This window comes from Rattus norvegicus, chromosome 9 (assembly GCF_021556685.1).
Source record: "Rattus norvegicus strain SHRSP/BbbUtx chromosome 9, alternate assembly SHRSP_T2T, whole genome shotgun sequence".
Taxonomy (NCBI): Eukaryota; Metazoa; Chordata; class Mammalia; order Rodentia; family Muridae; genus Rattus; species Rattus norvegicus.
Window position 1 is genome coordinate 92,411,110 of NC_141542.1, and position 16,898 is coordinate 92,428,007.

Genomic DNA, 16,898 nt, shown 5'->3' on the forward strand with positions numbered 1-16,898 from the left:
GGTGAGGCTTTAAACCTTTAAAGCCTGTTCACACTGATATACTTCCTTCAGCAAAAATTGGACTTCCTAAAAGTTCCATAACTTTCCCAAACAATTTCACCAACTGCAGACCAGGGTGTTCAGATACACAAACCTGTGGGGGCATAGTCTCATTGAAACTCACAAAGCGTTTGTGCTTTGGGTGCATCTTGTGTAGGCAAGCCATTCTAGCCATCACAGGTCCTGAAGAGCACGCTGGGTTACTACAGAAAAGGAATCACATAACAGTGGCTGTTCAGAGATCAGTCTGTTATGTGCATTTCCCCTCCCTCTTCCGCTGCCACACTATTTCCTTCAGTCTCTGTAACAGTGGGGGTGAGGAAGGTTAATTTGCAGAGGGGACTGAGAAGAGTTGTCATATTTTCCATTCAAAGTGTCACAACTACAGAGAGGCAGAGCCAAGCTTTAAGCTCAGAGCTGTCCCGTTCTGAAGGAGCAACGTCCATGCTGTTGTGTTGACTTTTAAAGACCACTTCCCTTTAAGACGAGCAGACAAATATTGGGTGGTAGCTATATAAGGCAGTAGTGGGCCGAAAGACATAGATTATATGAGCTGAAACATTACTACAAGGTGAGACTTTCACGTGTCATTTCCAAAGGCCAGAGTTCAGATTTATGACAGTGGAATATTCATGAGTTGCTGTGGTGAGCACTGTCACAGCTCTTTGAAGGAAGGTTTCCTATAATTGAAATTAACCCAAGGTGAGGGCTCTTTCTGAGCTCAGACATAGCAGATGTGATCAAGGCAGCATTTAAGCTACTTGGAAGGTAGTGAATTCGTATTTTAAAATTCTGTTCAGTGATTTGGAGTATTAAAGTATCCATTTTTAATCCATTCACATCTGTACTTATCCATCCATCCATACATCCATCCATCCATCCATCCATCCACCCACAAATCAATCTATGTATGTATGTATGTATGTATGTATGTATGTATGTATGTATCTATCATCTATGTATGTATGTATCTATCTACCTACCTATCTACCTATCTATCAATTTATCCATCTATCCATCCATCAATCTACCCATCTCTCTGTCCAATTATCTATCCATCATCAAACAAACTAAAACAAATGAAATCTGTGTATTGTAGTTTGGATCCTGAATATTCCTCAAAGGCTGGATTCTTAGCCTGTGGCAAGAGTTTTAAGTTCTGAAGCCTAGTAAAAAATGTTATGCCATTGGGACTGTACTTTTGAAAGGGATGTTTGGCTTCCCTGTCTGCTGCTGCTCTCTTTCCTGGATTTTCCGCCATGACGTGAACTGGTCTCCTCTATCACGTACTCTGGCCCTCATGATGTACTGTGCCGCCACAGATCCAAATCGGCAGTACTGTGCAACTGTGGACTGAGACCTCTCCCTGCCAGTGAAAAGGAAAGTTTCCTCTAAATATGTTCTTTCAGACATTTTCTCAGAGCAATGAAGAGATGACTGATAAACCTTGTAAGTGAAGAGATAACTAATAAACTTTATAAGTGACAATGGGAGAAATAGGGAAGAGAAAGACATATAAAATAGACCACAGAGTAAAGATACCCTGGATTATTAAAATCAGTGCTGCAGTGAATGTTGTGTTGCAGGGCCCAGACAAGGGAGACCTTTAGGGCATGGGGTGGCTACTTTGACTGTCGTGGTTGCTACCAGGGATGATGGTGGGACAAACCAGGAATCCAATTAGTCCCAGTCTTGTTACTTGAGCTGAAAAATTGGATTATGGGCTGCCCACTACTGAGATATAGTTTGGGTCTCTTAAGGTCTATGGAAATGGGGTGTCCCTTTTAATCTTCAATCCCAGTGTGATTTCCCCATAGGACTGATAGAAGATGAAACCAACAGGGATTCATCTGAGGAAGATGCTTAGCTTCCGTTCCCTGCTTTCACTCTCTCTAAGGAGAAGTGTGTGTCCAATTCTGGCAACCCAGTGACCCAGTCAGCGGCCCAGCAGCAGATTCCCTGGGCTTTTATGACCTCAAAGACTGTAAAGCTGACAGTAGGGGACCCAGATACCGAGGGGCCCTGAATGTGGGGTGCAGATGTATGCGACATAATTAGGCAGCCTTTATGAGCAAAGCAGAGAGAAGTCATTAGGGCTCTAGCTTCACAAAGGGCACTTCCTGCTCTGCCCGCCTGTTAAAGAGCTGCTTTTCAACGATGCTGCACTTCTTTGATCCTGGAGGCCCCAACGTTTTGCTCACATCCTGTCATGATATTTAATGATGCCTCACACATTCAGTAGGAGCATGGTCTGACTTAACATTGTTTGGGGAAGGCATTGGAACATGACAAGGTTTTGATGTGGTGTCTCACACAGCAAGGTTAGCAAGGCAGCTATTTGGGTGCCAGCAAGAGGCCTGATGTCACTTGGCAGTGAAACGGGTCGAAAGAATGATGGAGAGATCTGGCTAGTGCCAAGTGCCTTGGCATAAACTTTGTTTACTATGAGATCCACAGCGTCAGCTGGTAGGTACACTGCTTGGGAGAAGAGAGAGAGAATTCGGCCTTGGATAGTCTTTCAAAGGGCTGAAGACTGTTTCTTAGGAAATCTTTTTCCCACTCCTGAACAGCTTTCTAAAATGAGGATTAATAGGTCCTTAGAGATCACCAGCCCATAGCTGATTCAGGAATTCAATAAAATCCTTGATTGACTGCATTCCCTCATCTGCTTAAAGGCTTCTGTATGTGGGAAGGAGGTTGCCCTCTGGGCAGCCTCTGTGACTGCTGTGATGGGTGAAGGTTCTTTCTTGCTTCGTTAAGACAGAGGTTGTTTCTGGCAGTTGTAGAGCAGGCTGTTCTTTGTCAGAATTTTCAGAAAGTCAAGGGTGAGCTGGGTTTCCCTTGGACATTCTTGTTCCCAGAATCAGCACGCCCTGTCTACTACTGTCCCCTCCATGGTCTGGTTTCTATACCCTTTTTTCCGTGCTCCTTCTTAGAATGTACAGGATGGGGGAGTGTTAGTGGTTCTGTGAGCACTGGTTAAATCTGCCTTGGCCACTTGGGTAGGTGCTAGTCCTGGGTCTCTGAGATGGGTCAGTAATCGCTGTATATGAAGGCAATTTTCTATGAAATTTCAGAATGAATCCAAGTCCATAATCCAACTGTCAACATGTAAATATTGCTTTCCCCTCTCTGACTATTTGGATTTAAGCGTTTCAAGGGGAGATGCTTACACTGCTGTACTAGGAGACTTCTCCCAGAGTATTAAGGAGAACCACCTGATTGTTCCACATGGATAGAAGCAAAGCACCCCTAGTTGCCTCTAGTAGGGATGCTTCTCCATCTGTGCCCTTGGTTCCATCTGCACCACTGCCATTTCAATCTTGGATTACGGCAGGAGCTCCCCAAGGCCTCTGCGTGGCTGGTTACTACCCCTTTCCAGTCTGTTCTCTACGCGGCCCCCACAGTATCTTTTCAATCTTTGCTTTAAGCAGAGATTGCTAAAAACATTTCCGCACCTTCTCTCGGCACATTTGATTTAATCCAGACCTTATCTTGGCCTCCAAGGGCTTGGAAGATCTGATCCTGGCTTCCGTCTCCAGGGACATTTTGTATATTTTTTTTTTCCAGACTCATGCTGGGTTTGAAAACCCATAGGTGCTTTCAGGTCACTGGACACAGTGGCTCTTTCTCCTATGCTAGGCTTTTACACAGTATTTTTAGTTAGTTTTTTTGTTGTTGTCCTGGTTTTTTTTGTTTTTTTTTTTTTTTTGTTTCTTTGTTTTTTTTGTTTTGGCTTAGAATGCCCCTTCCTCCCATACCTACTATCTCTTTGCTTGGCCGGTTCCTTTTTATCTCTAGACCCTACATATTTATTTAATTAAATTAATTTTATGTGTGTGGGTGTTTTGCCTAAATGTATGTCTGGCCACCACAGGGCCCAGAAGAGAGCCTCAGATCTCCTGGGACTGGATTTACAGTTGTGAGTTGCCATACAGATGCTGGGAATTAAACCCAGGTCCTCTGGAAGAGCAGCCAGTTCTCTTAACCATCGAGCCTTCTCTTGGGCCCTTAGTCTTTCCGTATTCAGAAGCTCATGCTGGTTAACTTTTCTTGTTTGCTGCGACAAAATGCTTGAGGAAACGAGCTTTAGAAGAAAGGGTTTACTTTGTCTTGTGGTTTGAGGGGATACAGTTCCTTATGGCAGCACAATGGGCATGGTGGACGCACTGTTTGGCAATAGACCAAACTGAGTACTGGTACTCAGCTGGTGCTTTCCTGTTTATTCAGCCTGGGACCCTTGCCCATGGATGGGATAGTGCTATTCCATTCTGGGCAGTCCTCTGTTATTATGCTCTCTGGTAACATTCTCACGGGCACTTTGGAATTGTTTCTTCCTAAAGCCCCAGGCATTTCTTTTTTTTTTTTTTCTTTTTTTCTTTTTTTTTTTTTTGGGGGGGGAGCTGGGGCCTTGCGGTTGCTAGGCAAGCACTCTACCACTGAGCTAAATTCCCAACCCCATCCCCAGGCATTTCTTAATCCAACCAAATTGGCAATGGGTATTAGCCATCAGCCATAGAGAGGAATTCCCATATCCTGAGTTCCCTATTGCCATGGTCATGAAGAGCTTACATTTCTTCAAAGACCTCAGCATAAGTTGTAGTCGCAGGTTTGTTTGTAACCTGGTTATATCTCCCTTTCCTTTTCTTATCTTCATACTGCAACTCCAGTCAGGCCAGATGGTTGCCCACTCCAGCCCTAGGAGATGTGCTGAGTAGTGAAGACTCAACATTCACTTGTTCGATGAATGAATAAGTGAGATGTGGATGTGACCCAGTTAGCAGAGGGATCACCTAGTGTGAACAAAGAGCCCTGGGTTTGACCTCCAGCACCAAGTAAACTGGCTATGATACTGCACACCATGGCCCCTGCACTGTAGGGGTGGAAGCAAGAAGATCAGAAGTTCAGGGTCATCCTGGGCTATGTGTTGTATTCCAGGATAGCCTAGCATACATGTGGTTTGTTTTCTCTCTCTCTCCACCCCCTGGCCCCCTTTGGTGGGGCGGAGCCTAAATAAATAGGCAAGTGGATGGATGACTGTTGGGAATTGGTTCTAATGCTTTGTCTTAATTCGACTCTCAAAAGCTGAGCTTCCAGACCAGAGAGTCCCTGCCCTCAGCTGGGGCTTCAAATGGTTATAAAGAATTACTGTACAGCCAATAGCTGGGCAGGGAGACAGAGGTAGGACTTTTAGATTGTACAGGTAAGGGACAGGGAGGGAGAGGGAAAGGGAGAGGGAGAGGGAGAGGGAGAGGGAGAGGGAGAGGGAGAAGGAGGAGAGGAGAGGAGAATTGCCATGACTGGAGGCAGGGGGAAGAGATCAGATTTAAGAGCTGCAGGAGAGAAAGCATCCAACAATGTATGTGGAAAGGGAATGAGGCCCTACAGGGGAATTGCCCAGAAGGTAACGGGCAGCAAAGACAAAATATAGATTTAGAAAGTGTTAAGCCAGGAATACTGGCGGGGAATCTGTGCTAGCCGTGGGGAGGTTTAGGAGTACCCAGTCATTGAGCTGGTCAAGACAGATCAAAATTAGCTGGCATGTGTGTGTCTTTCACTCTCAGATCCAGAGAGCTCTTGGTCAGGTGCAGCAGGCTCGCTCACCACCCACCAGGAGCCAGAGCAGTTTAACTAATTCACCACTACAGATGACTGCAGCAGTGTATTTGTCCCTGGCTGTCCATCAACTCGAATACAAGATTCATTCTTGAGCCGTAAGCATCATATTTTAGGATACATTTGAAAGATAAAACAATCTTGCTGATGTAAGCTTTCCTTGTTTGCTTTCTTTGTTCTTCAGATTTCAACAAGATGAAATTTTTATAGAGTTTAATCACAGTGCAAATGCAAGTTCCAAGTGTCCTGCCAAATTGCAGATCTTCCTCTTAGATTTGTATTGCTTTTATTTTTCGACAGAAAATATTACATTTTACTTTGTGTGTGTGTGTGTGTGTGTGTGTGTGTGTGTGTGTGTGTAGGTCGGAGGACAATTCCTGGGAGTTGGTTCTCCCTTTCTGTCATGTAGGTCCTGAGGATTAAACTTTGGTGGCAAATGTCTTTGCTGGCTGAGCCCTCAAGCTAGTCCTGAGTAATTTTTTTTGAAGTTCCAAGACCATTTTCTAGAATTTAAGGGGGAACCACAGGGCGTAGGACTGTAGAGATGGCTTAGCAGGTTAAAGTGCTTGCTTTCTGTGTACATGTGGGGGTCTCAGCATCAATTTGAAGGAACAGGAAGAACGTTGGAGCTCATTGATTACCAGCCTAACCTCAGGGTCAGTGACAGGTGCCACCTCAACAGAATAAAGCAGAGAGTGATGGATCAGAACATCTGATGTCCTCCTCTGGCCTTTCCATGGGCATGTACAGACACATGCACCTCTTCACGTGTGTGTGTGCACACATGCACACAGGCATGCATGCACAGGCACATGCACATGCACTTGAACACACGTAAGGCAAGCTGTAAATCTAGGATGTTCCTGAGAGGAGGCAGATGGAGAAGTGAGAGAAAGTCATGCCTTTGAATTAGGGTTAGCATTGGGGGGAGCCTTCAGAGAAAATAGAGAGTCAGCCCCATAATGTCAGGAACAGAATGCTTAGAATTCAGATGGATGTCTGAACAGTTCTTTCCTGAGTGCCTTGACTCAGATAAAAAGGAGTCTGTAGCCACAGTACTACCATCCCGGATGCACAGGAATTGAGATTTGAGTGCCATTCCTTATTTTAACCTCCCCAAAAGGCTTCAGATAAGTTGCTTTAATATAAATTAATCCCCAACCCCCACCAAACTCTTCCCAGGGCACAGGGTGATCAGAGCTGACTCTAATCAAACCATTCTTCCAGGTTCATTTCTGAACTGGAACATCTGTATGTGTTCTTATGATGATCTAAGTACCATAAGCTGGGTGGTTAAAGCCAACAGGAAGGACTTTATTTACTCAGTTCTGCAGGCTAGAGATCTGAAATCAAGATAAGCCTTATGGGTGGCTTCCTTCTAGAGGTGCTGGTGAGGGTCTGTCCAATGCTCTCCGGCTTCTGGTGGCAGCTAGCAGGCTTTAGCACACTCATAGATTCACTACAGTCTCTGCCCCATCATCATCTCCTCGGTGTTGTATCCATGTAACCTTTCTTTTGTACGGACATCAGTGATTAGATCTTCTATTGAGCTCCCTTTAACTCAAATATAGCTGCAAAGGCACCTATTTCCAAGTAAGGTGGCATTCATAGGGACCATGGCATGACTTGGGGAAAAGTTGTAGGGGTTGGAGAGATGGCTCAATGCTTAGAGTGCTTTTAGCTTTTGCATAGATCCCAGGTTTGGATCTCTGTGTCCACATGGGAGCTCACAATCACCTGATATTCCAGTTCTAAGAGATCTTCTTTCCTCTATGTGTACCAGGCATGCATGTGGTTCATGTATATGTATGTGTGTATATGTTTGTATGTGTATATACATGTTGTGAGGTATCAGAGGGAGATAGACTCACTTGTGTTCCATTGGTCTATATGTTGCTTTTCCGTGCCTGTGCCATACTGTTTTGACTGCTATAGTTCTATAATATGTCTTGTAATCTCTCTAGCCCTGTTGTTTGCTGCTCAGGGTTACTTTAGCTATCTGGGATCATTTGTGGTTCCATAAGAATTTTACGAGGCTTTCCCCCCTTCTGTTTTATGAAGAATGTCATGGGGATTTTTGATTAGGATTTGAGCATCACATTTGCTGTTGTTGAGATGCGTTACAGTTGCCGATTAATCCTGCTCAAATCAACCCGCAGTTGTGGCGCTATAGGTTCCTCACTACTCACTCAATGTTCTGGGTTCTCGAATGAAAAACACACACATGCAGCGTTATATTTTAATATGCCTTAAACAGTTCAGTGGTTGGGCCAATCCCCAAACTCCACATGGCTAAACCTCCCTCTGATACTCCTAAGTTATTACTTATTAAAATCTATATTCCATCTTTGCTGCCCTAAACTCAATGGGGACAGGGGGTGGGGTAGGGGGATTGTGCCTGGAGCCACTCTTCCCTGGATCTTCCGTGATTGCTAATCTTTCCCCTCTGTACCTCTCAGGCCTGGTCCTTATTCCATCCCCGGCATGGCAGTTCTATCTCCTCCTTTTTCCCTGGGTCCCCTTGCCCAAAGTCCCTAAAGTCTTGCCTCTGTCTCCCTGCCCAGCCATTGGCTGTAGGAAACTTTATTTACCAATCAAAATCAATGGGGGCGGGGGGAGTAGTGACCCTCAGCATCTTACATGCAGATGTGTGAATTCCTGTGTAATCTGGGGAACCTAATTCATATAAGTAGCATTAGACCAAATCTACAACAGAATTGATTATATTTATCTGGCACAATTATATTGGTTGGTGGTCAATGATAATTACTCAAACTTTTATTAAGTAAGCATATAGCTTTCTCAATTTTGTCTCTGACTGGAAAGGCTAGAGATATTTGAAACTTCTGTAATAGATAGAGTCTCTCTAGGTTGGCATACTCATTTGGTCACAGAGCAGTGGTCCCTGTCCATGTTTTATTTCAACACACCCCAGGACATACATGACACATGAGCACACCCATATTTTCACAGAATTTAAATCATTTTTCAGCAAAATGAAGCCAACTGAACCATAACTATTTCTTTGTTCTCATTCTTTTGGTGGGGGAAGAGTGTGAGGGATTTGATATTCATGAGATCACTTTACAAGCATGTGAATAATGAACTCCATCTTTTAAAGATGTAATGTATTTTGCAGGTTTTCTTAATCTGTTCTTGCTTTCCTTCTTCCTTATAAAAAATTTAGTGATGATTAAATTAAAACGAAAACGGAAGTCATAATACAAACTCACAAGCTCCATGGTAATTTGTAATTGACACAAATATTAATAGGGTATCTTTACTTGGCATTCACTAGTCCTGTGGGCTGCAAAGAACAGTATATGAGTGCCTGTAAATTCCTTGTACCTGTCTGCTATATCACCCCCTTCCTTTCCCATTCAAGAGAATATTTGGAAGATACATGGCTAGAGAACTATAAATAATCCATTCTTAAGCTGTAAAAGTAAACCTCATCATTACATGGCCATATAATTTAAAACAAAACCAAAAACAGCTTGACACTCCTTTAACAATGAATGTATACTAACCTCTTGCCTTCTGCCCTTCATAATTGCAAGATGGCTACCATAGCTCTCCACATGAGATTGCCAAGCATGAGGATGTTCAGTTAGGAAAGAGAGTCCTTCTTTCTTGTGTCTTTTCCTTCACTTAAAGTAGGAAACCTTTCTTAAGAGCATCCAGAAAGCCTCAACTCTCGTTTATTAGCAGCTTGGGTTCTTATTTATACCCTAGACCAGTCCTTGATAAGGTAATGAAACTACAGTCGTGCTAAGTGATGGACCATGTTCTATGAAATGCACCCTTAGGTGATTTCCTCATTATACAAATATCTGAGTGTACTTACATCAACTAAGATAGCTAGTGATATAATCTATTGTCACATCATAGTTTGTATGCTCCGTCACAGGTGGGAACATTGGTTGTAGCATGCGACTGTGCGACTTAGCAGGGTTAACCAGATAGTCTAGTAGGAGTTAGGTCATTCAAACAAAATTATCATTTTGTTCCAAAGAAAAGGACTAGAAAAGATTAGATTTAGGGGATATACCATGACAATTTTGTTTATAAGTTTTAGAATATCTAGAGGAAAATGGCCTAGAAATAATGTCACCATCTTACATAACAATAAGACTGTAGTGAATGGTCCCAGAGTTGATGGAATCAGCAGCCCAAGAAAGTCAAGATCCTGCAGTCTCCTTCATGGTTTCCTTGTCCTTACCTAAATGATTGGTTTTAGCTATAGCTGCTGTAATCGACAGCGTTGTAACATGTCATTCAGGAATAGGGCAAGGTCCTTGACTCCCAACCCCTTTCTGAATGTTAGAGACTTTCCTTTTTTTGTTTTTCTGGAGCTGAGGACTGAACCCAGGGCCTTGCGCTTGCTAGGCAAGTGCACTACCACTGACCTAAATCCCACCCTGCTAGAGACTTTCCTAAGATCCACACAGCCTTTTCCTTCACCATGCATGCTATCGGATATGGTTTCACCTAATCATGTCTGTGGTAAGTGGATGAAAGGAGCCTGGCTGCAATACACTATCCACACTCAGCATTGACCCTTGGAATGAGATGAGACAGGGAGATCCTTGGCTGAAGATGCACAGATGAACATGAGAAGGTTGCTGCAGACATTCGGAGAGTGATAGGCATCTGTTGACAAGGAAGGAAAGTGCTGGAAATGATTCTCTGGTAGAGAGCTACCCATCAGAGTTGTTCTTTACTAGGAAGCACGAAACCATGAATATAACATAAAGGTTGTGCATGACCGATTGGAAAGTGTTAAGGACCACAGACTTCTCAGTAATGAAGAGATGGAAAGTAGGATCTGTCTCTAATGCTTGGGAGCAGCGAGTAGTAATACTTTTTAAACGTTCTTTTCATCTTTGGTCTAGAAGCAGAGCAGAATGGACATACTGTAGAAAACACAAGAGTTAGTAAGAGTCCCCAGTAAACCTCTGGTCTGAAGGGCTAGGGAAGGGCACAGCCTTCTTTCTTGCTTATTCCAGCTTCCTGATTTCCTGGTAGAAGGGCAGTTTGTCCTTGTCCACAGTGCTCCCAGTGCAGGAACCTCTCTCTCCCCATTCCCATTGAATTTTCTACAAATATCTCTCTAAGCTATGCAGGTCTCAGGCATTTCTGTGTGAAGTATAGTGTATAACATTAGAGTTTACATTAGTATTTAAGACTGGAATGAAAACCATTGATTGCCAGTGGCCACATGTACCAGGTGAACTCAGTAATACATGATGAATTTAATGCTATTCAATGAATTCTGACCTTGTGGAAAGCCTCAGATGCGTCTGTCTATGTTTCTGGTGAGGCATACTTATAGTACAGAGAAAATGGGGTTCTCATTGTGGATTTTCATCCCTACGTGAGATAGTTACATACGTCTTTCTGCAACTGAGACTCACATTTGAAGGCAGCCAACTGACTGCTTCCTCAAGCCCGCTGAAGACAGACTAACTGAGTCTGTTGGCACAAGCTGACAAGAAACAGATTGCTAGGCCCAAAGTCATGCAATCTTACTATGTACATGCAGAATCCTGGGAAAGTGGGGGCCCAATATCCAAACAAGATTTAGGAGCATAGAGACCTTTCTTCATAGGGAACAGGGTAGTAGGGGCTGTAGGGGCTGAAGGCAACTTTAGTAAATGAGTTTTTTAGGGGAGATGAATGCATTTAAAGAGAAGACACTGGGGAAGGAAGAGAGGCCCTAACCAGCAGAACTCTTGCCACCAAGTGTGCAGACATGAATTCAGATCCCCAACATTCACTAAAAAGCCAAGAGAGAGACGTGTGCCTATCATCCCAGCACTGGGGAAGCAGAGACATGCTGGGATGTGCTGGGATGTGCTGGTCAGCCAGTTTAGCTGAATTGGCAAGCTGAAGGTTCAGTAAGAAACTGTCTTAAATAAGTAAGGCTGAGGGTGATTGAAAAAACTGATGCCAACATATCATACACACACACACACACACACACACACACACGCACACACACACACACACACACGCACACACACACACACACATACACACATACACACACATACACATACACACATACACACACATATACACACACAGACACACACACATACACACACATACACACGCGCACACACACACACACTCACACACACACACTATACTCTCTCTTACATGGGCACACCTGTGTATGTGTGCACATACACATGCATGTGCACACCTATGTGTGTACACTTGTGCACACATTGTGCACGCACATGTACACACACACATGTACACATACACACAAACAAAAACCAATAGTCTAGAACAAGGTTCCTCTGGGCTCTGGATATGGTGTTTTAGTTTTCCTCCCTGTTGGAGAGGTGACATTTAACACAGTGGCATCCTTGTGGAGAAACATCCTTTTGTCAGAAAACAGAACATCCGGAGAAAAACAAGAGCTGGAGGTGGAAGGTGAAGGGCGAAGAAGGAAGGCCAGGGAGACCTTGGTTCTAAGGATGCCTTTTAATTCAAAGTTATCTCCACATCAAAGCACCATGTTTTGAAGTGTTGTTTTCTGAGACTCAACACCATCATCCCCTTGTGTCTGGAAGTAAAACCTAACTTGGTTTTGCCAACTTCATCACTGTCTGTCTGTCTGCCCTGCACACTGGAGTAGGGAAAAACCTTACCATTGAAGATTGAGTCAGCCAGCTCTTCACAGTCTCTTTACAATTTTGATGTCTAAATTCCTGGTCTCTGAAATGGGGACAGTTATCCTGGGCTTGATGGAAGCCATGTGTACAATGCAGTGGAAGATGGCCTCTTCTTGAGCAAGAATCTCTTTTTCTCTCCCCCCAGGCTTTGCTCTCTCTTGTTTATGTTTTCCAATCTGTTTGCTTGTTTGGTCAGTTGTTTACTTTTTTTTCTTTATGGCAGTGTAAGCTGGGCCCTGTCACCTGTCACCTGAGGGCCAAGCTCAAAAACAACTCCTCCCCGGGTTTTTCATTAGTATTCATCCAGCAGGATGCGAATGGCTCTGGAGGTCTCTCCTCCCTGGGATGCTTTAATGTGGCAGTTATGAAAGCAGCTCAGACCAAGCCCGATTAGCATACTAATGAAGCCTCGGCCCAGTGTTAGCTTCCTCAAAGGAAATTGCTGGAGTGGCCACAGAGCCTTTAACACGGACCACTTTCGGATAAAGAAGGACTGTGTGGGAACTGAGAGGCAGCAAATATGGGATATGGGACGGGGGAGTCCTGGGGCTGGTGGGGGATAGTAGGAGCTCTGCGGAGGGGTTTGCTCACTGCCTTGTTCCTTATATCGTGGATGAACACAGAATTTCCGTTAGTATCAGCCCTGGGGAAATGCACAGTGATCTGTGTTTCCAGAAAAACGTAATGGTAGCATCTCTTCTGGCTGTAGTAGAAGAAGTGAGTTGCCTTGTTGTAACACTAGGCTGTGTTTGATAACCCCTCATACAGGCTGGATAGTGACCCTCATGTCTCTTTAACAGATGAGTGTCCACTCATCCATCCACCCCTCCATCCATCTTCTGTCTTAATCCAGAAGTGAATTAAGGCAATTTACAGATCATGGTTTCAAAGCTTCAATGCTGGGTTGAGGCATAGCTAACACTGGAACTTGGATCTGCTGTCACTCTGATCATGTGATCCTTATAATGGCTTAGAAAATCCAGGCCAAGGATCTGAACTCTTACATAGCGCATTGCCAAGATCAGGTTCAGCGGGACTCTAGTGGCGAATCTGCAACATCGCTTTCCACTCACATTTGCATACTCCATACTTGGGGGTCCTCACTCCCATGCGGAGTGCGCCTCCACAGGGCCACTTACCCAATTTATGACAGTGTAACAACTTCAGTTTTTGCTTATAAGTTATTGGCTGCTTTCCTGTGCCAGATATCAGCCGTTCTCTTGCCACACAGCCACAGAACACAGCAGAAAAACCACAACGCAACGCTCTGCCGTCTCTAGTCACAGAAAACAAAACAGCGCTCGGTAGAAGGAACAGTCTGGATTATTCAGGAAGCTCTCATTAGGCCCCTCCCTCTCTTTTATTGGCATAGGAGCCTAGATCAGGGAGAAAGGAAATCTCTACAACAAGGGAGGAGGGACAGCTGGGACGCCGTGCCAAGCCAGCTGTGTTTCACATTCGGGGAGAGAGCTCTGCATTCACAGAGCCACCCTAGGGGCCTGTGCGGTGTGAAAGATGAAGCTTCCACACCCCCAGCTCTAGAGGATGATGAAAAGCTAGAAAAAAGGAGATCAGAAGTGGTCTGCATAATTTGAATATAGGGCCATGTCAGAGAGAGGCAGAGATAGGGAGACAAACCCTGAGATGGGGTGGGGGCTTCTGAGAGACACATGCATTCACTGATGGTCACCCTAAGCTGGAAAGCACCTACAAGCCCCAGACCTTTTAGTACACGGTATTTCTTTCCAGATTGAAAAGCAATAGGACACCAGAGGTTCCCTAGGGTAAATATATGTATTTCCTCGAAGTTGAGATAGAGGTCTGAATTTGGACGATCATTCCTTCAGACCTCTCTCCATCTCTCTGCAGCGTCTGCAGTTCAACATCAATTGCCAGGCACATGCCACTCACAGGGTTCTTTACTGAAGTAGAACTTTGTATTATTTCATTTCATCTTCATAGCCATTTTGGAAGGAAGCTGAAAACCCAGGTCACCCTGGGACCGATTGATTCTAAGTCTATGGCCATTGACTTAGTTGCTCTCACAACATGGTTTACTAGTGCTATATCTTTGGTCTAAAATGCTCCCCAAAGACCCATGAGTTGAAGGCTTGGTCTCCAGCCTTTGAGAGGAGAAGGAAGTTAGGTCATTGGGGTGTGTTCTTGAAATGTTATTGAGAACCTAGTTACTTTTTTCTTTTTCTTTTTTTCAGAGCTGGGGACTGAACCCAGGGCCTTGCGCTTGCTAGGCAAGCGCTCTACCACTGAGCTAAATCCCCAACCCTGAACCTAATTACTTTTTGTAGTGAGCCATATTGGATTTGGGCCTGGCTGTTTTGTGACTGCATAGCTCAAGGTGGCTACTTGACTCTGGGCTGCATGGCCACAGAGGTTCAACCTTGAAATGACTGCCATACAGACATGAGATTGTTGAACTAAAGCCTCTCCCAGGAAGACCATGGGAGCAATGACAGGATGTTTCAGCCTGAGCAAAACACCGGATGTCCCTGAGCAGATTCCTGAGAAGGGTTCGACCTTTTCAAAGAACATGTCCCCGGAAGACTGTTGCCTCTTTGTTATAGGAGGATATCTTGCAGTGTAGTGATTCACCTTATATCCTTGGGCATTTCCCAAACTCCCCCACCCTAAGCTTCAGTTCCCGCTTCTATTCCTGCCTCAGAGCTTTAAATGCTGTACATTTCTCTCAATAAACGAGACCTTGACAATGGAACTTTTGCTTGGTCTCCTTCTTCTCTTCACCCCCATTTTGGCCCACAGGTAGAAAGCCTCTTTGGGACCCTGAATAACTGGGTCCCCGCTGGTGGGGACAACTTTTAACTGTCTCAGTCTGTCTCTCTGTACCCAATGCAACTGACCCTTATCTCTTGATGAGAAGCTTCCTTTGCTATATGCTTTTGTCATGATATACTATGATACGAAATACGATATGGTATGATATAATATATGGTATGGTATATGATAAATGATATATGGTATATGATATATGATGATGTATGGTACATGATATATCATTGATATATGATATAGATGATATATGATATATGACATATATGATATACTATGTCACCAAGCAACCATGGACTGACACATGATTCAAAGTGAACCTTTCTTCCTTTTAAGATTATTTCAGATGTTTTGTCAGAGCAACAGAAAGCCTTATCAAGTGTCCTGACAGAGAGGAACACATTAGTGTCCTGAGGCTTCTGGACACAGACTGGGTAGAGATAGAAGTGACAGAGCAGTTTCTCTTTCCACATCTTTGAAAAGTTTCCATCTCCTCTTTAAGTTTTAAGCACAAGCTGAGAAGGATTAACACATGCAGCCCCACCGACAGCCATGGCCACATGTGCTTCTGATTCCACTTTATAGTCATAAAACCAAAAGTCAGGTTCCCAATACTTCTAGGAGCTTTTACTTTTCAGATACAGTGACTTAGTCCCTGTCTGCTGCATGAAAAGACACCATGACCAAGGCAACTTTTGATAAAAGAAAATATTTAATTAGGGGCCTGCTTACAGTTTCAGAGGGTTAGTCTGTGATCATCCGGCAGTCATGGTGCTGGAGCAGTAGATGAGAGCTTTATATCCCAATCTCCAGGGAGCAGGCGGAGGAGGAGATTGGGCCTGGGGTAGACTTTTGAAACCTCAAACCCAGTGAGGCATCTCCTCCATGCCTCCTAATCTTTCTAGTCAGTCAGTCCCACGCCTTGGTGACTAAGCATTCAAATACAGGATCCTACGGGGCCATTCTTATTCAAACCGCCACACCCCATGGATGAGATTCGAACCTACAGCAGCACTATTCAGCTCTCAGCTTGATGGATTCTTTCACATTCTCTGACTTCTCCAGAGTGCCTCTCCTTTACACTGCAATGACCTGACCTGTCAGCACAAGCCTGGAGTCCCTATTGCTTCTGTCCCTCCCCATTTCCCATCCCTTCTTCTTGTCTGACTTCTCAAAGGCTTCCAATAAATTACCCGGCGAAGGCAGAGCTCCCCTAAAAAGGAAAGGGTGGGTGGGGGGGACATCTGAGTCTAGAAAGCTAAAAAAAAAAATGTTTTTGACGTATTAGGAAGACAAAGCCTAAGAATATCAACAACTTTGTCCCATTACATTTACATAAACATTTCAGGGTTGTAATAAATAAATGGTAGAATTTAATCTAGCAATAATATCCATGATTATTGTTTTGCTGTATATTAATTAGGTAATAAATGGTAATGGTTTATGCAAATGATGGTAGTCAAATTTATTTCTAACACAAAAATTGTGTTTTTGTAGTTGTGCCTTTTCTATATTTGCAAATTCAGTGCTTTTAAATAATAGCAATTTCTCTCCCTCTCTCTCTCCCTCTCTCCCTCTCTCTTTTCCTCTCTCTCCCTCTGCCTCTCCCCCCTCTCTCTATATATGTGATATATATATGTGTGTGTATGTTTATCTTTGTGTGTGTGTGTATGTTTATCTTTGTGTGTGTGTGTGTTTATCTTTGTGTGTGTGTATGTGTGTGCGTGCATGTGCACATTTCTGTACATG